The 25,077-nt window shown below is 35.9% G+C and overlaps 2 long non-coding RNA genes across 3 annotated transcripts in view; both read left to right on the forward strand.

The window, feature by feature from the left end:
• LOC311438586 overlaps nt 1-8,818 on the forward strand; it is an 84,009-nt gene extending 75,191 nt beyond the window's left edge. The window contains exons 3-5 of one of the 2 annotated variants that reach the window (XR_014694189.1): nt 7,328-7,394; nt 7,516-7,589; nt 8,164-8,818. This is a non-coding gene — a long non-coding RNA (uncharacterized lncRNA). The remainder of the gene's footprint in view (nt 1-7,327; nt 7,395-7,515; nt 7,590-8,163) is intronic. The other variant, XR_014694188.1, reaches the window with a different exon arrangement.
• Nucleotides 8,819-11,466: 2,648 nt separating this feature from the next.
• LOC311439243 lies at nt 11,467-24,467 on the forward strand. The gene is made up of 3 exons (XR_014694619.1): nt 11,467-11,608; nt 20,598-20,685; nt 24,347-24,467. It is a non-coding gene; the product is annotated as an uncharacterized lncRNA (long non-coding RNA).
• The last annotated feature ends 610 nt before the right edge of the window (nt 24,468-25,077 follow it).

The following is a 25,077-nucleotide window of genomic DNA, read 5'->3' on the forward strand; positions in this document are numbered from 1 at the left end:
ACTGTTTTCAGCATGCTTTGGTAAAGTAGTAAACTTTAAACTTTGGTAAATTAGTAAACAAGTCTTAAGGAGAAGTTAGCATTTTAGTGAAAAAAAATCCTATGGCAGCCTTGATGACCTTGGAAGAAGAAATTAGTTTGTTCAGCATAGAAGAACATGACAGAAAGCTTCCAGTTACTTTTGAGTTAGAGAAAACATGAAGATAGTTTTAATGTATTTCTAATAAATCAGAATGACTTCACATTATTTTGTGTACTACATATTTATAGTACAGCTTTAAATCTTTGGAATGAGGTAGGCTACGATACATGTTGGAACTGTCTAATCTGTCTATCAGATGATATAATACAGAGGTCCTGACCGCTGAGGTTGCTAAAGATCCACAAGCATACCTCACAGAAGAATTTTTAACCTCATTCTTCTGCTAAAATAGATTTTAGATATTTCTGGAATAAGTATATTCTGCTGAAGCAAGTTCTTTCTAAAGATTTGGTGTTATATAGTGCTCTATCTCATTTCTGTCCTCGGTTGTGCACTATTAACTGTATGGAGTAAATTGATAGGACTTCACAGGAAGCTTTAATTCAGTAGCTGGTGAATGATTCAAATGTGAATATATAGGTTTTGTATTTCAAAATACACCAGATAATTATTAACAAAGACTGATCCTTGCTTTTTTAGTATACAAGGCACACCTGGGTTCGTAGGTATTTTGATCATTTTTATATACTAATCATTAGAATTATGTAATGTTCTTTCTAAATTTGTTGTTTTCATGTCACATTAAGTACCAAGTTGTCAAATGTCATCATACAGATAGAATTTCCGTCCATTTTTCTTTAATAATCTGAATAGCCAACTAATGTTAACATGACACCTTTTCTTAGGTGAGCAAATGTGGTTAGGTTAGAGCAAATGTAGTGGAGTGTCAGCTTCCCATTCCGAGTTTTTTTTTGTGTAGTCTTCTTTCTTTGTGTCTTGATGCCTCCAGTGGAAGTGTGTATATCGCAGGAATGGGACCATTCGGCTAGGTGCACAGGAAGTGTTTTACTTCTAGTTGGTGATGTGTAGGTATTAGCATTCGAAGCTCTCGTTTATGTCTTACAAATGGCTCATATGGTTCAGAAGAGAAGATGAAAGGCCTTGAATAGGGTTAAGTGAAATCTCTGTGGTGACTCTAAAGTAATCCTTAATGGTCATGTATTTGTAAAACAAATAATGAGGAAAAACAAACAAACAGAAAAAACACCTCTTTTGTACTGGGATCAGATATGTGTGCAAGTATACATTGAAAATGGTTCTTTTTCCCTCTTACCCAATGGGTCAGTGTTAGTGTCTGTAGATATGCAAAAAAATGCAAATGTACATTGAGAGTAGTTCTTTCTCCCCTCTTACCCATATGGTCAGGGTTAAGGTCAGGAGGTATTTGTTTGGAGATGATGGTTACATTGTGTAAAATTGCTTAATGAGCTTAGTGAATGTTGAAATAAGCTTAACAAGAGAGGAGTAGTAGAAAGATATCTAGCAAAATGATCTAGTTTGCTTCCAATAACTTTAAGAGGAATCTTAAAAGATCTCTGATAAGGGAGCAATCCTGAGTGATGCTTTACCTCCTAATAAAAGCAAAAAGTGGTAGTTATTTTTTTGAAACCTTGAAGACTGCTACCCACTCCTAACTCCAGCCTCCTACCATTTGTTATGCATTGCATATGTGTACGATACAAAATGAAGCCATGTTTATAAACTTTTAGACTACAGACTGACCTGAATCTGTGCTGGAAAAAATGCTCAGGAGTGTAATAATATAGAGGTTTTGGTCAAGAGATGAAATGAGAAGATGTTATGTACACATTTGGTATGGTACTTCTCTTTGAGGGAAATGTTCCTATGAAACTGGGGATAAATAAATGTGTCTACAACATGCATAATATTATCTGGAAAAGAATAGAGATTCTGATTATACTGAAAAATAAAGAATCTAAATCATTTGGAAATTTCAGAAAGATTTGGCTCAAGTTTCATTGACTTGATTTCTAATTTTGCCCTTCTTGGTTCTCTGAAATATCCATTGAATTATGCAGATGTAATAGAATTGCAATCTGTAGCTAGATTGTCAAACAGTGTAGCTGGAAAAAGCAAAATGCACTCACACATCTAAAATCTTTAATTTTGGGTCAAAAACTTTCCCAACAGTCCATATTCCACATTCCATTGTGGAATCTCCTAAAAAATATTGTCACATTGTTCACATTACAGTAATGTTCAAGGTTACAACAGGGTTGTTCTTCAACCCTGTTGCAAATCAGGATCATTACCTGATTTGCAACATGGCTGTTTGGTTAAGTGGCACAGAGTAAGGTGAAAGACCTAGATCTGTATTTGAGAGAGTGTACATGGTGCTCAGGATATAGGCGTCCTGCTCCATGACTAGAGCACTTGTACTCCAACACAGGATACTGCAACGAAAATAGTTTACTAAGATACTTCTGAATCTACAATAATCTGCTGCATCAGCAGTGTTTTTTTGTTTTTTGTTTTTTTTTTTTTTTTTTAAAGAAATGGACCCCTTGAAACAAAACCTCCAAGAGACCTCTGTCTGTCCACATTTTTTTTTTTAATGAGTAAATAATATTTTAGGTAACAGCTGAAAAGAGAGTCTATCTAAACTTTCATCCAGAAGACAGCCCAATGATATTTTTTTGTATTTCTGTGGATGAATTTAGCTACTTTTCTCTCAGAAAGAGCACAGCTGTGACCTGTGAATAAGAAATGCTCTGAGATTTTAGTGATTAGTTGATTTGCATCTTCAGCTGAAAGGAAATTCTAACTAATTAATGGACTCAATTACACTTGTTTCAATTTAAATAAGCAAGCCTAAAAGCTTTCTCTGCACCTCTGTTTGTTTAAGTTGGGTTTGCCTCTTTGATCTCATGTTAACATACCTTAATGACAGGTAAAGATTGATAATGGTGTATTGTAAAGTTCAGGTAATAAATGGTGTTTTACTCATAATAATGCTGAATAATGTACTTTTTATGACCCAGTTTGATGGAAAATTTCCTTGTCAACTCTGCCTAATTGTCCAAACAAAACCACCCATTACTTAAAGAACTACATGTCTAACCTAGACACATTAATTAGGGTCATGACTGAGCTACGCAAAGGAATATAGTAACACTTCAGCTATCTTTAAGTATGATCTTTGGATAGCAGTCCTAATGTTAAACTGAAGTTTAATGGGGGAGATGTTTACACTACCCTTTTGTAGCTCATGGACATATGTTGGAATCCATCCATAGTGGCTGGGTGATGGGAAAACAACATCTCCCTGAAGGTCTTTAAAGGTCATAAACAATATTAGTCTGAACATCAGAGATCACAACATCAAGTAAACCTGGACGAAAAAGAAGGAAAAGAGTTTTCTGGGTTTTCATCCAATCAGAAGTTGAAGTCAGTAAATATCATGTTCCATTGAACTGAGGGTTAAAAAGGGGGTTAGTGTTCAGCTGTCAACATCTTGCAATCCTGTACATCAAAGTGTTGTGCCAAGCCCTCCATGAGTGCTGGCACTCTCACAATACTTCATCTGAAACTTTGAAGTTTCAGGGATTTTTGCTGATAATGTAGCAAAACTACAGAAGTAACACTATAGCCTTGAAAACAGAAGTTCAAATTTCAGAAAATTCTCATTTGAAAATTTAAAGTGTTCAAAACCATTTTAGGTGTGGAGATTTTTTTTTTTTCTGCGCTGAGGATTCAGCACATGCTTAAAGTGTGAGACTCTGCAAGTATTGGTTTAATTTGTAGTAGGAAATTTCATGTTTCTGACCAAGGATTAAGAAACAATTTTTAACTCATTTGGGTTTATGCTGCAATTGAAAGTAAATGTTTGCAGTAATGTGTTTTATATTGATTCAAATCTTCGGTCCTATTCTACTGTAGCCTTTCCTCTTTCTTGCAGGACTAACCTGCACAAATTAATAACTCTTTGCATATTTAGTTGCCTTACTGTTTTCATTGGTGGGTTACATGCATGTCTTTCTTTCTTCAAAGGAAAGAATAGCATGTTCCCTGTTTTGATTTGTACATTAAAAAAAAAAAAAAAAAAAAAAAAAAAGAAAAAAAAAAGACAAAATTACAGGTGTTCCTGTTATTTTATGTTTAAAAAGTGATACTGAATTCTCATTGTCTAAGTTTCCTTGCACTTGTGCTGAATTTTGTGGGAAGTTGAGGCATGACAGGCTGGTTAGGGCTAACAGCTTCCAATTACTTGTGATTACTTTTGTGATTACTTGTGACTCCAATTACTAACCTGAAGGTTAATGCAAGAAATAAAAGCAAACAAACAAGCACCCCACTTCATTCTTTATTTGATATCTTTGCATTATTTTCCCTTTTATTATTTATAGAAGTTTAATTTGTAAATCAGAGCAAGCAGATACACTTAACCACATCCCCTGGTGGTACTTTGACTACTTGTTTTGGCATTGCATGATGGAGAAAGCAGAGGCTACTTCTGCTCCCCATGATGAAGTCCATGAGGACTTTATCATGCCTCTTGGTGAATCTGATCATGATGATTAGATTTCACTTGAGAATCCAAATATAGGCTAATTTTGTACATTTGTTAAAGCCTTTAGGGTACAGTCATATGTCAGACTACTTGGAGAAAGTTTTCCTCCTTCATGTGATATGATATCCTTCAGGAGAACGCAGGACAGTTTTTCTTTAGATTCAGCTATGGACTTGTGGGTTACAGGTTGTTCTCCAAGCTCGTTGGGGAGTTCCTGTAAATAGCAGTACTCTAGCTAAAAGCCAGGAGTGCTTGGTACAGTGTTGTTGTTTTTTTGTTTGTTTCATCCCTCTGGGAACACAGGGGCTGCTGAGCCATTTTAGAGGAGTGTACTTTTTGAAGTAATGGATGTGTCAAAGGAAAATTTGTACAGGTTTGTAATATATACATACAGTTCAAGACTAATGGAACTGTAGAAAGCTTCTTGATCTGTTAATTAGTGATAGGGGTATGATACAGGAGTTTCATATTTGTTTTCTTATTACAGAAAGGTCGAGAATATATTGTATATAATTGTGATATAAATAAAATAAGAAATACCTTATAATATAGCAGAGAATGTTGATGTCAACAACATTGTTGATGTTGATTTTCAAATCCTTCTGTCCCTCACAGCTGTAAGGCAGTCAATAAATTTCCAATGGTGAGTCAGATATTATGCAAAAAAAAAAAAAGTGTCGTATTGCTTATGCAAATTTTGTTCTAGAAATCACTTAACTACTCCTATTAAGAAAAAGCACTCAATTTCTTTTCCTATGTCATATCTGACATAGGAAAACCTATATACGGAAACCTATATATAGGAAAACCATGTATATGTCATATAATTTAATGCTGGTTAAAAACAAAACAAAAACAACGGCAGCAACATAATTCGATTTCTTTCTCTTCAAATGGAAATCTGTTTCTTAATTTGTCTGTTATGATCATTGAAGGAGTTAAAAACACTAATAAGCAAAGTATTAATAAATGCTTCTTAATTAGAAAATAATAGAAAGTAAGTCAAAATACAAGTTTTGTATTCACATTCCTTTTTCTTTTAATTCTTATAACCTTATGCCGACCTCCAAGCAGAAGCACCCCATGACTCATTCATGTAAATGTTCTGAAGGCTGTATTAGTGTAGCCTACGTAGAATTCTTTGGTCAGGGTGTTCTTGTATTTGATAAGTTTAACAAAATTTGTTCTGTATTGGTGGCACTTGAAGTAATAACAGCAATACTATGTGAAATCTAAGTAAATCTGATTTCAACAAATTCTCATTATATATTAAGCAAAGAAAATATAAAACTATCTAGCCCAATATGAATGTGGTTCTCAATGGAGCCTGCATTTAACAATGCCATATCTATAGCGAAATAAAAATTGTAATGAAAAATGAAAACATGAGCTTCCAAAAGTAGACTATGCTGTGGGACAAAACAATTTTCTAATGAGAGGTTTCCTTGATGCAGAGGTCAGGTCCTGTTGAAAAAACAATGCTCACTTTTCTAAGTACCTTACAAGCAAATGTGATATTGCTGATTTAAGAGAATGTGTATTCTCTCCCACTGCCTCCATGCAACTAAGCACTTGTTGGGTCTTGGAAACATCAGCTTTGGTGAGAGACCGAGTGTATCAGCATGCTTGGAATAAAAAGAAAAGCACCTCCAGAAAAGTAGTGCTTTTTTCCTTTTTCTCTCTGTTGTTTTCATACAGTACTAAGAGTATATAAGATGTTATGCCAAAAGGGATTTGTCCTTTTTATCTAGTAAGAAGAATGCTTTTGTTATTTGCATTTCTGAATTGCTTAGCTGCCCAAGCATGCTTTATGTGTGCTGCTTGAAATGTGTCATTGGATCACGTGAGTGCTGTTCTCTAGCTGATGTTGGACTTCCTCCAACAAATATGGATTATGTTAAAGTAGGTTCTGAATTGACGAGGATATGTTAATAACTCCCAGATGGGCATCTTTGTGCAGGGAAATACAAGCAGTGTATGGCAGGAGCTAGTGTTTGGCAGGTCCATCATTCCGTCATTAAAGGCCACATTATTACTTACAACTCTGCTTGCATGACAATTGCTTGCATAAACTTAGTCTCTCAATAACAAATACACACAATTTGCTTTTAGATATGTTTTCCTCTTGCAAGGATTTTTTTTTATATGCCAGCTGGTTTTTCCTCCTGTTTAAAATATGGATTTTTGAAAATGAAATAATAGCATGAAATAAACACTTAGGTTCCACAAATTCATGGTTAAGATCATTTTTTTCAGATGTATGATAGAAGCACAAAATACTTGCACCTTACTTTTTTTTTTTTTTTTCAGTCTATTATTCAAAGCTTAATGCTAACTCAAGAATTCTGGTTGGATCAGCACATTTTCACTGTGTTTATTTAAATTGTATTTATAATTACAATTGGATATGCTATGTTTAAAAAAAAAAAGTTTATTTCATTCTCTAAGGGGGTTTGTAGCCTTCCTATGAACGGTTAAAAATAATGTTGTTTTTCACTTAGTTGCATGGATAAAGTTGTTATGATTAGATAACTATATAGGCAACATACACGAGTATGAATTATACAATAAAAATGTTTGCTATTTGCTATGCATCTTGATCACTGCACTTGTGCTTCATTTATTAATCCATTTCACCAAAACATTCCGAAGCTCTGTTCAAAGCAAACATCTGCAAAATGTCTCTGGCTGGAAAATATTCTTTCCTTCCTTTTTCACCCAACATTTTTTTTTTTTTTTTTTTTTTTTTTTCAGTTCTAGCCCTCCTAAATATCAAGTCATGAACCTGAAAAGAAATGCAAAAGCTACACCAATTTTTGAGGTATCAAAAAAAAAAATTAAAAATTAATTGTATCTTTCACTGCTAGCTAGAAGTGGAGTAAGGGCTTGGGATTTGGGAAATGGGATACTTTGGGATTCCCAGTTTCTGTTCTTATCTTCAGTCCTAGAGCCTTGATTCTGGGAGTGGAACCTATAAAGCTGGACTTCTGGTAATGATTTGAGGAGTAGTTCCCAGGTAAGATGATATAAATAACATGGGCAATAATATAAAAAAAAATATATAGTGAATGTCATGAATGTTTTTATCAGTTGCCTAGGCCATTCTGCACCAAAGTCAGATCTTTACCTCATTTTAATATACTCTCAAAAGCATGCATGTATATTTTCTCACTAATGCACTTATGCTCAAACCTGGATTTTGACTGGCATATCAATGATGATGATTACTTCACCTTTTTTATTAAGAACAATGAAGTATACGTTTTGCAATAATCTCATTGAGCCAGCTGATGAGAATTTGCATTTCGCAGTACATTCTGGAGAATTCTGCTGTGCTGGGGCAGTTGATGACCCAAAACATCAATACCATCCAGTATCTGGAATTGACCCAAGCAACAAAGATACTGTGAGGGCTTCACATATTTTTGTACTTTTCCAGTCTCTTTCTGCATGTTATGATATTATTACTCTCAATCTGGCACTTAATTTTCTTGGCTCTTAAAATGAGTGTTGTAAGAGCAGTTGAATGTAATATGTGGTATTTTAATATTGTGACTCTTAATGCTACATAAAACCTTTGTTTCCTACAGGTTTATTGAGCTGGTGTATTAGATTTCCTGCTGCATGAGCAAGAAGATTATGGTGGCTTACGTCTAAGTGTACTTTTGGGAGGCATTTTGTATTTTCTCTATAAATAGTCTTTCTAAAACACAATTGTGAAACTATTAATGTTTATATCACATTATACATCTCTCTAAGTTTACTGTGCTGAGTATACAGTGTGGTAGCAAGAGGAAATCTTTTTGTCTAAGAAACATGGTCAGAATTGTCATTGTTAAAAGGCTACTAAAAGGCAGGATTGTTATATTTATCTTTTTATCTGTAGGGTGTTTTTGGCTTGTTACACTGAGTCATTCCTGTTTTCAACAATAGTAAAATTGCATCTCTTATGGAGTTAAGCTCTTCAATAGAACTTAAAAATGTTAAACTTCCAGCAGAAGTGTGGGCATCCTGGCTATTCCTTTTGTGTCGGAAAAATGTCAGATGAGTCTACTGCAGTTATAAGCTCTTCACAGATAAACCTTGGACTTGGGACTGAGAGCATGTGCATAATATAACTTGTATTTTACACTGAATATTTTTTTTTTTCTTAAGAAAAAGAAAGCATTTATTATGTAATTTAAAGAAAAAAGCAATGGAAACATCCTTCATCCTAAAATAAATGGAAAATATATGTAGGTGGAAGGAAGCAGACGAAGTTCATATATGTATTATATTACTGATGTATATTCTGTTTTGAGAATAATTTAATCAGCAATTTCTTCACAATTTATAAGAAGATGCCACAGGCCTAACTCTTCAAGGTCCCTTGGAACCACTTATTCATCCGTATGTGAACAGCCAGTTTCATTATTTTTAAAAACAGAACATGAATGAAACAAATGGTTAGTGTCGCTCTGTCCAGCAAAATGAAAGATTATCATCTCAAGCAGTGGCTGTCAGGTGGACCAGGTCCAGCTCTGCATCCTCCTTGGGTTTAGATGCAGGGTGATGTGTGGGTAATCTGCAATTTGCTGGGGGCATCGTTAGCTGGCTCTGCCTCCAGGGTAGGATTTGAAGCAGGCCTGGAGCAGCTGTGTGCCAGGTGGGTTGGGGAGGGATGCTCGATGCCCCACCATCACCCACTGGAGGTGGTGCCAAAGCCCCGGTGACATGGAGGAGGCATTAGGTCACATGAGTTACATTAAGTGGCAAGTGATAAATTCAAGATGACAATTCAAAACAACCGTGTTTCTCCCAGTAATTAATTCCAGTGGTGCCTGAGGCAGTGCTTAGTTGCTACAGCCATTGTGGCCAAAGCTGAGCAGCTAATGAGAAAACATTACAGTAAGGATTAGGGGCCAGTGCATTCTGGCAGGATGAGGTCACTATGATTAGAAAGTATTAATGCAGGTTTACTGTGATAAACTATGACAAAGAAACTTTGTGTTATTTGTGAGTGGTTAAAATGAAGAATTTTTTTTTAGTCATTATTTTTTTCCCCTCAAATGGCTTTTACACGCTGCTTGGTCCAGTGGCACCAAGCACTGCATTGGTCCTCTCACATGCAGTCCAGGCCAAAGTTAGTAAATTGCTGCAACCAGACACAAATTCTATCTTCCCTTTCATTTGTTCTAATTACTTTTGTCAAGTAATAGTAAACACTCAGCTTAGAGGATTGAGTTTTGCTGTTGTTACCTATGATTAGAAAGAATGATGAGAAAATAACACTTCCATGTTCAGCATCCTCCTGCCCTCAGTCAGCAGTGGAGATGTGGTTGCACAGTATTGGCTAGCAAAAGCCAAGCAAGTGCTTCCTAAAACTTCCACTGTCTTAGGTATGAGGAAAGGCTGCCTAAGAATAGAGTTTTATAGGTAAAGTCCTTCACTGTTGCTGCAGCAGCATGTTTGACTGAGTTATTTGTGAAGAAAAATCCACAGACAGTGGAACTTAAAATAAATAAATAAATAAAGTAATGTTTCTCTGAGATTTTCCCAGGCTGTTAACCCCCATAGCTGCAGATTTGCATTATGAATAACTACAAGTGCTGTGAACTATCTTAATGGAAACCCATGGGTTATAATGTGCTTATTAAACGCTTTTACCAACAGACTTGAAAAAGTGTTCTGCTAATTATGAAGTGATACTTATCTCATAACTGTTTCATGTTAATTGCAAGGATATAGATGAGATAGATTGCATGTTGTGGCATCCGCATTTTTGTTGTCTAAAGCCTAACAGTTATTTTCACATTTTGCTTTGTTTTCTTGTTACCATATTTACGCAACAACCACTTTTCATCTGAAAGCACTGCAAATACTTCAGTACAAGTACTTCCGTAGGGCAGATAAAAATAGTATTTAATCAGAACGGTAAGACTTGATCTAGTCCCAAATGTCAAATGATATAACTAACTAGCAAGCTTGTAACCAAATCTTTATATTATCTCAGAAAATATGTTTCAAGTACTATGTACTATTAATGTTTGTACCCTACATCTTATATTAAAGTACATACCTTTATCTTTTAACATCAATTAAAAAAAAATCAGCAATACATTATGCATTTTCTGTTGTATTTCACTCACCTAACTTGTACCTTTTATAACAATTTCCAGAATACTCATAGAAGAAAACATAATACCATATATTTTTTTCTCTCATTCAATTATTTTTATACAGCATTGAACTAATATAGTGAAAACATGCAGTCTCTGATAAAAACAAACAAACAAAAAAACAACAACCTTAAAAGTGATGTTTGAGGTCTACAGTTACATAAGTATATGTATATATAAAATATGAAATACGTTTTCATAATCAGACTTGCAATGACACTAATATTTCTCTGATGAGCAGTGGAAGTATCATCAAGGGTAATGTGCAATAATATGAGCTGTAATCTAGTAAGTGTCAATGGTTTCCATGGTACTAAAATCTTTTTGAACATGTTCCTATTTCTGTTTGTATAACAAGCTTGTCAGTTTGCACAGGTTTCATTCATTTATTTGTGTAGTTGCACAGTGGACAATTATTTTATCTTCATTTTCAGGCAAAGGATAAAATATCCCATAGTTTAATCTCCGTAACACACAGACATAGAATTTTCATGAATTGGAAATTGTAGTTAAAATATATTAAATGCGACGATTAGGCCGTATTGCCATTTATTTTTAATGTTTAAAACACATTTAGGCCAAAGACTTTAAGAGCAAATTAATCTCTAAGTGGGACAATTAAAACCCAGGGTTAGAGCTATTAGAATTCTAGATAAATTCTGGAATTTCTGTAGATTCCTAGAATGTTACTGCGGTGATGAAACAGTCACGTAATTATCTGTGTTTCAGAGGAAAAAGTATGCCTTTCATGGAAGGCATGGGGAAAATGCTTTTTGGCTACCCATTTGAACTCACGTTAGAGTCTGCCATTTGAAGAGGGATGAACAAATGTGTAATGGTGTTCAGATGAATAGGAGTGCATTCACCACATCAGCAGGTAAGATCTATGTAGTGCTAATTGCTAGTCATTTACAACCCACGTTAGATCAATTTGCTCATCAGGATTTTGTGAGCATAATAAAATGTGAGCAGGTGTAAGAAATCTTTGCGTAGGTTTTCTATTTGCAAAATACAACTGTTGCAAGTCTTCGTTTCCATGGCAGGCATGTTTGATTGTCCTATCTTATGGCTCCTGAGCCAAAATAAGGCTTCTGATAAGGCTTCTGAGACTAATATACAGTAATATTAATGTAGAAGAGAATGTCTACAGATGCCGTAGTGTTTAAGAAAGAAATTGTCATGAAGATAGTTTTTTACATGTTTTTCATGTCTTTCTCTGGAATTTTATAATTAGTGAAGATAGCTATGTTTTGCTACTATTTAAATTATGAAATGCTTAGGAATAGTATTGTGAGAAATATTTCGGATAGGTTGAAGTGTTCGGCTCTAAATGGATTATAATGTTCCATATTTCATATTTTATATATTTATAAAATATATAAATATTTTTAATATATTTCTTGTTAAACTGGAGTGCCTGGAAAACAAATTGACTGTAAGTTTTTGAGAACTTTTAAAAATTATTCTAATAACCATTCCAAAATGTCTCATTAATACAACAATGATCATATCAAATAAAGCCTCAGTATCGCTTCCAGTTTTAAATATGAGTAATTAGGAACGCATTAAAAGTAATGCGCATAAAAACTTTAAAAATAGATTTTCAGTATGTCTGTGGGATATGTTCTCACACCAGAGGACGGCCAATGAGTCTGGGCTTTAATTCTGATAAAAATAAGCCACAATATAGTTTAAATACAGGCTTTTTATTGAATCCCAACTACTGAATTTCACAACATCAAAATAAATGTTTTATTCCACAGATTTAGGCAGGTTTTGGAAAGTCTGTGTCTCTCTCTCTCTCTTTTTTTTTTTTTTTTTTTTTTTTTTTTCCAGAACAAGCTCACAAATTTATTAATAGTTCCTACTTCGGATCCCAATGTCAAACCCATATGGTTGGTAGGAAAAGAGAAGCTTGGAAACATTTTTTGCTGTGTCATATCTCTGGTTTATGCTTACTAGTACCTACATTTTGTATTCTTTTTCCATCCTTTAGTACCTGAAGCTATTTAGTGCAGTGAACGTGGGGCTGGCTGCACACATAAACACTGAGAGATGACAGTGTTTGCTGCAGTGGGAAACCAGGGAATATATAATTGCATTGTTGTCTCTTGTTCCGTTCCCACATGTAACTTGCTTAAATGTCACTGCAAGCTTCAGGCTCTCACTCTTCCTTTCACTGTGAGCCTTATCCGACCCACGCTCAACCATCGCGAGTGCAGAGCCTGAGCCAGTGCCCAACACCCCTTGGGGATTCATATTCAGGCATCACTGATCGTTGACCTGGCTATTGTTGTTTGTGATACTTACTGGTAAACTTTTGTAATCAATACAACATCAGCCCGCTCAGCTCCTGGGAATGGAAACCTGAAGCAGCACACTTAATCTTGAGCTCCTGCTCCCTGCTCTGCTGCTAAACCAGGCGGTTGGCCTCCGTGATGCAGCATGATTGCCGCAGAGGTCAGGAGAGAGCTGGCTTGGCAAGTGCTGATGGATGGCTGCTCATGATGAAGCACCTTGTCCATCCAATGAGAGGCGTTAATAATGATGGACCATAACTGTGGGCACAAAAAAGCACATAGCTTGTTCATGGACTTGCACAGTGAGAGCTGGAGGGTGCCATGCAGTAATTTGGAGCAAGTCTTTAGGGAAACGAAGAAAAAAAATTTAATGAAGAAAGTGAGGTCTCATTAAAAGTTAGAAAAACCTTCCCATTCGTTACAAAATTGGAACATTTGCTGTAAATATGTCACTGTGCATGTATTTCCCTGCCATTATTCTTGTGTTGTGTCTTTTCCTTGAACTTAAATAAGAGTAGCTACATTGCAAATTGAAGAAAACAAGAAATGATCCTGAAGGCTATTATATTAAAATCAGAAAATACGATCTCTACAGGAATTTACTCAAATTTATATGTTCCACTGCCAAATACCATATTTTGCCTGAAATCAGTGATATGGGCTGAGCCCTGGTACTTTGGTATGTTTGGCAAAAATTAAATTTTTCCCCTTTAGAAAGGGGAGAAATCTTTGTGAATTAAATGGATTGTGAAAAGCTCACCTCTTACTGGAGACAGCTTTCTACTAGATTTGGACCTTAGAAAGAAAATGCTAATGTAACCAAATAATCACTTCTGGGTACATCTAGGTGGACACATGATTTTTATCATGTTTAAGTGTTATCCAGTGCTTTTATTGTACAGGTTTCCCATATCTTATCTCCTCTGTCTCCTACAGATATAGATTGCAATATCACTGCCACACCCTCAAAAAACAAAAACACCCAACAATGGAAACAAAAAACACACCCAAAAACAATGAAATCTGTCACCAGTTAAATGCTAAAACCACAGGCCATTCAGACCTCAGCTCTATTGCTCTGTTTTGCAGCAGATTCAAGGAAGAGTAGTGGTGGTGTTTGTGGACCAGGATATTCACAGCCATGCAAGCACTTCTTGCAGATGCAAAACACCCCTGGGCTTCTGCATGGGAGCACCTCTGTATTTACTTGTATTTTCAGATGTATCAAGCAGCTGTGTGTGAGTAGCTGTTGTTAATGTCTGTAGTGAGAAGGACATGAAAGCTGGTGAACTGTCTCCAACATTGTTTTTAAATTTTCCTCTTAGTTATGTTTGCAAACAAACATAGCTGTGGAGAAAAATTTTAATTACCTTAGAAATTATGATCATGCAATTTAATGTTTTACAGCTGAAAATTCAGCTATATGGTGAAGTGTCCATTTGAATCTTGATACCTTTTTGATTGTGGTATTTCATATGCTCGAAAACTGTTGTGTAGGCGGCTAGAGTTTTGCTGCAGACACCTGCAAGTTTCCTATTTCAGTCCAATAATTTGATATTCAAAGCAAGACCAATATCTCTTTTCTAAAAATAGATTGAGTTATCTGATTATTAAAATAGTATTTGTGTGATCTTCCTAGTTTTCTGCTAGCGCCACATCGATGGCTTTGTAATATTTAATATACTTTTCATGAAAATGTATCAAAATTCTCTGTTCTTCTCATTCCTAATGCATGGTGATGAGATTTTCAATAGACCTTTACACATCATTATGGGAACATCTACATTTATGCAAAAGTAGCTTTATGAAAGGGAAGGGGTTGGAAGGCAGAGTTGGCTGATAAGAATTGAAACTAGACTGTTAAGACCAATTAGCTTCAGCTGAATGTAGGCCACATCATTCCTGGTCATGACTGTGCTTAGACTTGTGAGTTTCCCGCACACGTCTCCAGAGTATGGCTCACTGACAGTGACTGTGCTGGTGTTTGGTATTTTTGTTTCCTTGTGCTACATGTTGGGTTTGTGTACAGGTTTTGAAAACAAATAAAAAAACACAATCAACAAAATACATTTTTTTTTTTCAAACAACTGAATTTTGATTAACAGAATTTAGATGCTGTGTTGGGTTTTATTACTGTTATTTTTTAACTGTTCCATTTTTGTCTACAAAGGCAATGCAGACTCTTGGGGTAACCTACTGGTCACTTGAGCCAAGGTCAGAGGCATTAGCTCCACCTGTAAACTGGGAGGACAAATGGATGTGATTTAACAGGTATGGGAATCAGGAAAAAAATAAATTTTGACCAAGGTGCTTCTGCAGCACCTTGTAGTCTCTTACTGCTTGTTCCTCCTACTGCAGCACCTCTATTCACTTAGCATAGTTGCTCTAAAATGCTTGAAAATGACCTCTTACAAAAATGTTAAAAATAAATAAATAAATAAATAAATCACTGGCATCCTCCTAAGTGTGGATGATCTTGCACCATTTCTTTTCATGCTGAAATATGCTTTTCTTGATTTTTAACTAAGGCAGGAGGCAAGAGCACAATGCCAATGTGCATATCTGCGAATACTTCAAGAGACTGTTAAGAACTTGGAGAGTTTTTCAGTCAGAAAATTTTAACTAGGGAGAAATTTTTGGATAATAACTGCCAGCAGTTTTTAGTAAATAGCAGACACAATCACGGGGCACATTCCTTCTTTCCGTACCATTACAGCAGTGCCCAACAGTAATGGCTGCAGTTTTTAGGCATTATATTGTTACTAAAGAGCTCTAAAGCACATTCACAGGCCCCAACCAAATGGCAAAAGCAAAAAACTTTGCTTGAAAACAAAAACAAAACAAAAAAGTAAAAAGAAAAAAAAATCTGCTTCTGAAGTTGAGCTGAGGCAGGAGGTGCTGCTCTCCCTGAGGTAGGACTCCTGAGCCACCAAAACAATGCAAAAGATGCAGTGAAGTAGGAGCTCTGTGCCACAGTTGCCCTAAGGGAAGACATTCTTCCTGCCCAAGAGCGAAAGCAGCAGAGGGTAGAGAGCATGTCTGCAACCCATAAAAATTGGAAAGGTACAACAATTAGGGATCATATTGGTATGGTCTTTAGGGTGAATCAAGGAAACCCAATTGGAATGAAGCTGAGTATCACAAAAATTTACCTAAGTGTAAGGTCTATTAGGTTAGGGATCAATTGTAGAAAGGAAATTGTGAAAGCATATTTCTTAAGACTTTTAAAACTGAACAATTCAAGACCCTGGAAAATATACTGTAGATAGCATAATATAATGACAGGAGGATAGAGTTACTTTAATAGGCTTATTTCATTTCTAATTCCTGTGAGTCAGTTAAGCTATTTATGCTTAATTTTAAATAGTTATGACTACAGAGTATAATCATCCAAATTGTAATAAAATCCTTATAACAGATAAAAATAAAAAAGTGATGCCTCATTTTGCTCAAATGAGCTAACCTACCTCAAAAATGAGTGACAATCCATGCTGCTGGGGCAGCAGTGGGGTCACCAATGATGCCTGTAAGTAATATTAAGTACTGTATGGAATTATACTTCTGTATTTTGTTTGTCCAGAAGCTAAATAAACCCAGTAACTAGGTGACTGGCTGGGAGGTATGTGCAAAGTGCCTGTGATGTGCCTAAATGCTTTGCTGCCAGGCGAGCACAGGGCAGAAAGGGCTGTGGGCCCATCCTTCCCAAGCAGCTGGTGATGTCTGCATCTGTTTGACCTTTGCTGCTGGGTGAGTGATAAATTAGTACAGCTCCCTTCCCTTTCCTCACAACCATAGGCATGTATAGTTATAAAGATATGCATGTTTATATAGTTGGATTTTCATTCAACCCCAGTTTTATTCTGTGATTACTCTTCCCCAACACTTTATTACTGATTTGATTTCAGAATGGGTAAAGACTGCAAAAATGCTCACATGAGTATTTATCTTGCCTTTTCTCAAATGCAAAAACCACAAACACTCTTCTGTAGAATTGTTTACAGCTATGTAGAGAGAGCTACTCTTACGTGTTGCTGATTGCTTTTTCGTTGATGCTTGGATCTCAGATTTAGAGCCCATTTTGTTTTTTTACAAAGCCCTGTTCTGAATTTTCTACAAGCAAAAATACACTGTTAACAATTAACATGGAAAAAGCTGCTTTGGATTTGTATTAAGAACTATTTTGGTGCTTGTAACTGTCTCATGCATTATATTTTTAATTTCCATCTGGCTAATCATACCAGTGTACAAGATGTATCATCCCATGAATGGTTATTAAATTCAGCACTAAACCACCTGATTGTGACAGGAAGAGAGAAATCTGAGCACAGTAAATTTCAGTTGGTTTAGAAATGTGTTTATTCATCACGTTTATTTTAATTAAAATGGAAAATAGTGTGAAATACCTTATTTTACAAAACAATAAAACATTACCTACTAATGGGTTAAAAATAAACAGAAGCCGTCATATAGAAGAAAAAAAAAGAGCTAAAGAAAGAGAGAAACGGTAATGACAGTTTTGAAGTATCCAGTACCTGTTGTGACAGGAATAGCAAATTAATTGGGACTATAACGGATTCTTTGTAAAGGTGAAGTAAACACACTTGACTGTATATTTTTCACCATCAGTTAAGTCTCAATTGGTTCTAAAAATAAACAGAAGACATTGAACAGTTTTAATGGATTTTGACACCTAGGTATTATGCTGTCACTCCAGTATAAATGAATCATAACTTTAGACTGCGCCAAGGAATTACTACACATTTGGAGAAAATTTATGGTGCACCAGGCTTTGAATCATGATGTGATATCAAAACTAAAGTCACAAGAGGAAAAAGTCTGGCATAAATTATTATTTATCCAAGCCATGCATACCCACAAATGCAACAGGTACGGATTACAGGGTTAGTTGGAAATGCCACTGTATTCCTAGGTGTTTCTGCCGTCCTGAGCTCTGTTTTGGTAAATCTCCCAGTGGGCTGCATCCAGAGCAGTGCTGGACAAAGTACTACGAGGACCAGAGGTTTGATGCTTCTCAGGGTTCAACTTAATCAAGGGTTTTACCAACAAAGCTAAAGGAAAGGAGAATTTCAGTAGTTGAAATTAACACAGGACTTGTAGATGAAGTTTTGACTCTGGGCTCAAAGACACATTAAGCTGTCTATGAAGTGAAGGACATCTGCAGAGTCACTAGTTGCTGATCTCCAAACTGGCCACATCATTTGGTCTGGACTCTTATAGAGGTAGGTAAACACTTAAACTATGTTATACAGGCATACATACAATATTTGATGAAACGTTCTCTTAAATACTATTTGAAAAACAATCAAAAAAAATCAAAAAACAACCACAAAAAAACATAATTTTTGCAGTTGCTTAAATGACGATAGCATGCTTTTAATACTGATACTTTTAAGGAACATTGGGATATATAATTATTTCTCTATCAAATTATTTCTAAAAAATTTTCCTTTGTTGTTTGGATTGTATGCAGTGCACAACTGTGTCGTAGTGACTTTTGTAAGTCCTTAGAAAAATATAATGTTCTTAAAAATGGCTTAATTCGTAACAGAAGTAGTTTTTAAAATATTTAATTTACAGTACTTCAGTTTCCTGTGCAGCCTTTCTTGAAAAGATCATCTGTTTGAGCATTTTTCTTTAAACCTTAGCCACTTCAGAGATTATTACAAAATACTGTGAAGAAATGGTCTCGTTTTTAAGTCTCTATTCAGCAAAAAGGAACAAATCCAGAGAAGATTATAAACAGAGTATATTTATATTTAGGAGTCCACAGTGTATTGGTTTAGAAAGCTTTTCTACATTCTAGCCATGGAGCTTTATAAACACAGATTGATTCATTATTTTTGATCTGCTGGAACAGTAATCATCCTCTTAATGGCTTTGGTACTCTTCCCTTCAAGCAGTGGTGTGATGCTGAACTACCTACAGCTGATCTTAAGGCCAGAGGCCAAATTTATGGGCGATAAAATGTTCTACCCTTCACTGTGCCCATCCTGCTAGTATTGCCTGTTGTTACTTCAGGCACTGTGGCTTTGCCTTTGCACAGGCATTGCCCCTGCAGGTCCTGGTGCTGCAGGAGGCCAGGTGTTCATCCTTCTCTGCCCCTGTCTTCCTCTGGGGCGTTTTGTCTATGGGCACCGCAGCTGCTTACTAGAGCTATTGATCTGGTACAAGATCTGGTACAGTTGCTTCAGAAGGCAACTTTACGTGTGATTAACCAGGTTAGTGCCAAACATCTGTCGTTCCGAAAAGAACTATGTACAGGATGACTTTTGGTGTGCTCTGTTGTTGATCTTGGGGAGAGGTTGAGGCTGGAAGGGACTTCTCAAGGTCACCTGCTCCCTGTCCGTGCTCAAGAAGGGCCACCTGCAGCAGGCTACCCAGAAACATGACACTACTACAATCTTCAGTCAAGGATTTGGCCAACCTCTTTTCAGTGGTTTGTGGGGACAGGACAAGGAGTAATGGCCACAAGATGAAGCACAAGAGGTTCCGCACCAGCATGCAAAAGAATTTCTTCACAGTGAAGGTGACGGAGCACTGGAACAGGTTTCCCAGGGAGATTGTGGCATTTCCTTCTCTGGAGATATTCTGGATGCTTACCTGGGCAACCTGCTCTAAGGAACCTGCTTCAGCCAGGGGGGTTGGACTCGATGATCTCTTGAGGTCCCTTCCAACCCCTGAGATTCTGTGGTATAAAATATCCACTATCTCAAGCTGGGTCATTCTTGGATGCAGTAATGCTAGTGTGTCAGCTGCTGGTGGACAAATCTGAGAGGGCCCCCAAAATTGGTGCAGGTGGGGTTGCTGTATGATTCCCCAGCTAATGTGGTGCTGGCAGTGTCCCCCTGGATGCAATGCTATGTGGTGAAGGTCGGTATCACAGTGTTTTGTCTGTCTGTAAGCAAGAGCACTGACACCCGAGAAACTCCAAGCAGATTCAGTTTTGTAGCTTGTCCAAACAGCAGAAAAGGAAGAGGTGGAAGATGTGTAACGTAGCATGATGAATTTCTCCATTTAATCATTTCTAACATGAAAATGGTGCTGTTGTTTTTTTTTTTAAATATTGAAAAATTCTCATTTTGAGATATTGTAATACCTAAATTCTCATGTAATTGTCTCAATTCCTACAACATTATGCAACTTATAATAATTAATTAATGGTATTAATTAAAAAAGGGTCTTGAAAAGAAACTCAGAGCATTCTCGTGGTGTGGTTACTTTGCAGACACTCATTTTTAGGTCTTCCTTACTTCAGGCTTATTTGGGGCTTGGCAGCCCAAGAGGTATGATGTATTTCTTTTTACATAGAGAGTTATACTTAAGGATTATCAATTAATTTTTCATGTATGTCTTCAGTTTTATCTGCAAATTGTTCTGGTAATGAAGATGTACTGTTAAGTATTTATGGACTGTTTTTCTCTAAGGGAATTTTTCCAAATTTTTTATTCTTGTGTTCTACAAACTCTAAGGTATTTTGTTCTCATAAATTATGAAAGAAAAATGTCACAAGTTATCACTGTTTCTGTGCTCTGCCTTTGCTGACAGCCGTATGATGCTCATTCAGTGCAGCAGATTGGGAGCTGAAAGTTTCATCAATAAATATGACTCTGATGGCTTCATGTCAGCGGTCAAGGTAATGGCCTTTTATCATCCTGGAAACACTTTCACAAGGTGCATGTATATTTTTTTCTTAAATACTTCTGAGAACTTTTTTTTCAACTTATATGCACTATTTTACTCATTATCCTGTGCAAGTGATATAATGTATTTTAAACAGAAGAAATGATGTAATTATTTTTACTTTTTTTTTTTTTTTTTACTATATGCTGAAGAATGAAAAATTGAGTAAGATATAATGCTGAAATGTTTTATTGTAAACTTTGTGATGAGAAGTATTATGTCTTATACTTTATAAAAATAAAAAATAAAAGGGAAACTTGGAACTGACCTATTTGAAAAAGTAAAAAATACAGTACTGAGAGGTATGCAGTATTAAAAATCATAAAAGTGTTATTCAGCTTTAGTTGGACGGGACATAGTTTTGAGTTTAGCTGATTTTTTATTATTGTGGTTAAAATATTGAATTTTTCATTGGATTTTCCAGTCCATTGTCCTACTAAAGAAATCAAAGAAATTTTGTAACCCATATAGTTACTGCCAGGAATAGCATACATTTATTTTGGAAAGAAATGAGCATTACAATGTTTCAAGCTTTCTTTTTTTTTTTTTTTTTTTTTTTTTTTTTTAACTCTATTTGGTAATTACACATTAAATATTTCCTATTATTTAAATTGTTTTTTACAAATTCCAACTGTTCTTTTTTTTTTTTCCTAAGTGATCTATAAAATATACTTATCTTTAATTAAATATCATTTAATTATATCCACAAATACTTTTTTTCTTCACATCAGTTACGTAATACTCGGTGCTTAGTCCTCAAGTAAATAAAAATCTAGGAAAGATGACACCTGCTTCTACAAAAACATTTGTCATTCAATGGCTGTTCTATTTTTGCTGAGTTTTAACATATAATTGGATTTATTTTAAATATCCACCTAGTTTTATGGTGTATATGATCTCAAAATGCTTTCTAATTTGCACAAATTTCTGTGTAAAATACGTATTCCACAGCATGTAGAAAACCAACAAATTTCAGTGAACTCCAACATCTGGATGAACTAACAGCTGCAAGTAGATTATCATGCTAGTGAAACTACTAGGAGATGCAGTTTTGGACCTACTTATATGAAGAACATGTGAAGAACATTTTTTTGTGTTAAAGCTGTGTTTCAGTCTTGGTTTCTTTTTTATCTTCATTCTATGTTTTTGTTGTTGTTGTTTTTTTAATTTATTAATAAATTTACTCCCAAGCATTTCAAGAAGGATGTGTAGAATATCCATGAAAACAACCCAGTTTTGATCATGTGTCCTAATCTCATCTAGTAGAACAGTAATTTCTTTGACATATTTGCACCTGGCATCCTTTTCCTAAAATGACATTTAAAATGCAAGTATCCAATCAGTGCTGCAGCACCCAAATTCTGTAGGTGTAGTTGTTCCCAAGGTAAGCGCCCAGCAAGGCCCTGGGGGCTGAGCCCTTCATGCAGAGGGGATGATCTGTTTGCAGAGGACCTGCGAGGCCCTGCTGAACTCAGGCATCAGTTTGCATTTTCCCAAGCAAATTGAGGGGTACTTAGCTAAGTACGTTATGTTAGTAGCATACATGAACTGCTATTCTCTGTAGAGAATATGAAAATACCAAAAGTGGTTTTTACGAGCCAAATCTGTCTTTCCTGGTCTCTGAAGTGAACAGATCAGGACAATCCAGCTGGAGACCACCAGAACTAGCTGTTGTGGTCCTGGTTCTGCAGCAGACTTGTTCTGGTTTCAGCAACGCTGAGGCAAGCTTCTTATCCTTCTGCTAGCGGCAGAATTGAGGAGTTAAAATTCCCACCCTTGCATGCTGGCTGACTTAAAAAAAAAAAAAAAAAAAAAAAAGTAGAGATATGAAGCAGATAAAGCAACATTTTACTGAAAGTTCATTCATCAAAAAGCTGCATATTTTGAAAAGGGTAAAAGTACTACTAGACCCATCAGGGATAAGTAAAGGCTATATACTATAGATTATTTTAATCCCCTTGCTAGATATAAAAGGGATAATTACATATTTGTGGTTGAAGCCATGTGGTGGAAAAATCAATACAACTTTTTTGTATGACACTTCATTAGTGTGAAAAATTTTAAAAGCTGAAAAGAACTGCCTTGCAATTAAATGCCTCTGCTACTCCAGATTCAGTAATGGGTTTGTATTATTATCTATTTTATTTGAAATAGTGGTTGCACTATAGCAGTAATTGGAAAACATTGATTATGCACTTGTATATAGAAAACCTGGCAAATCATTACAGGGCATAGCAACAGTTAGTTAGCCTTACTAATGAAGCACTAATTGCTGTAAGTAGGTTAACATGTTAGTGAAACTATAGGGAGATACAGCCTTGGATTTTTTTTTTTAATCTGTTCAGTGCTACGTATTTTTTTTAAATTGCATTTTAAGAAATCTTATTTGGCAAATGCAAACCACAAGACATTCTTGATGCTATATTTGGAATAATTTCAAAGAGATTTGTTTTTGTGTTTTGATTTTTTTTCCTTTGAATATAATATCTAGTACATTTAAGTCATATTTGTGCTACTCCTATCAACATCGTGACTTTAATGTATGTAAATGGCTAACTGGAGTGAAATGCTGGTCGGCCCCATTGGTTTCCTTATTCTAATGCAATTATGTCATCCATGCTATATGCTTCTTCAACAACCTCTTTTTTTTGATTAGACTGTTCTATGTTTGAAGAGGTAGTAGTTAAAATGTTATAATAAAACATGACCAATTGGGAAACTTCTTTAAAAAAAAAATAAATTCATATTGTGAAAATTTGAGCAGATCAAATCTATTTAGTGAAGTGTATCAGAACTAGGAATAACAATAAATATATTATTTTATTTTATTATAACTACTGACTGAGAAAGACATTACAATTTCTTTAATTATGCTGCATTAATGCATTCTGTTTGAGAAGTATATGATACATGTATTCTTATGGCAGGATTAAAAAAAAATAAATCTAGATTTAAACAGAATGTGGATGTTTAGCCAATATGCTCCTGTAAATTTGAATTTAAAAATGAAAAAAAAAAAAATTGCTAACCATTGCTGGCATTTGAGTGGATGGCCTTCCTAAAAGATTTCCCTAAAACATATCAGTCCTGGAATGGAAGTATTTATATATCTAATGCAGAAGATCTTAGTAAGGTGACAGTATTATATGGGAAGCACTTGTTTACTATGTGGGTTATCGAGCACTGGCACAGGCTGCCCGGAGAGACTCTGGAGTCTCCTTCCTTGGAGATCCTCAGAAGGCACCCAGACATGGTCCTGGGCACCCTGCTCTGGGTTTCCCTGCTTGAGCAGGGGGTTGGACTGGGTGACCTGCTGCCAACCTCACACTTTCTGGGATTCTGATTTTGTAGACAGATGTGTGCACGCTGGAGGCGCAATATAGAGTTTGTTTATTTATCTACCTTTGTATGTAAATTGGGTGGCTCTGTCTGTTTTCAGACATGAGCTCAGGTGTCTGCTTCAATGCGAGCAGCTGGTGGTGAGGCTGATACAACTTCCTAAGGGGTAAACCTGTCACAAGAGAAGAGGTTGCAAACATTTGGCATGGTTTTTGTACACTCTCTAGTCTGGCAGGAGAAGTTCCTCAATGCTAACAGATGCATTTGACTTGCAGAGAGCTGTTGTGAGATTGCAGGTTGATTTTGAGTGAAATCAGGCAAAATCCAAGCATGAAGGTGTAGCCTGGATGACAGCAGGAGGAATGAAATCCTCACACATCCTGCAAGGCAAGGGCGCTTACTGAATCTCCACTCAACACTTCGCTTTCTGAAAGGATTCTCTGTGGCAAATCTACATGGGATAGTGCTCTCTGACCAAGAAGCAGGTGAGCTGATGATCTTTGCTTGGTCTTCCTGAGATGTTTCTCTGGGAATGCAAGCAGAGAGCTTGACTGCACAGGATGGGTTGCAGCAGCATCTACCCTTCCTGCTTCCCTCCCACCATACAGCTCAGCAGCTTCATTGCATTTTGATAGTGCTTGGCTGCGAAAGTGCAGAGCAGGATTTCCTTGTTTAAATAGGTGTTAAATTCTCTCTCAGATTCACAGGAATAAAGAGTGGCCCCCTAAGAAGTTGCATAACGACCTTGACTTATAGAACATCTTGGAACAATTCTTACATTGAAAAGTAAATGAATAACAACACATAAAGTTTACCAAGCAAGTGTTAGAAAATGTGAGTTGTGATTCTTGCCACATTCCAATTTTTTAAAAATAAGCATGTGTTTTTTCAAAAGATTTTAAAGGGGAGGAGGGATGTTTTAAAGGGAAAACTGCTTCCAGTTGAGAGCTAACCTCAACTAGTTCTGCTTTGACTCAGCTTTCCAAAGAACTTAACAATATTATAC

Source organism: Aythya ferina (genome assembly GCF_964211825.1).
Source record: "Aythya ferina genome assembly, chromosome: 6".
Classification (NCBI taxonomy): domain Eukaryota; kingdom Metazoa; phylum Chordata; class Aves; order Anseriformes; family Anatidae; genus Aythya; species Aythya ferina.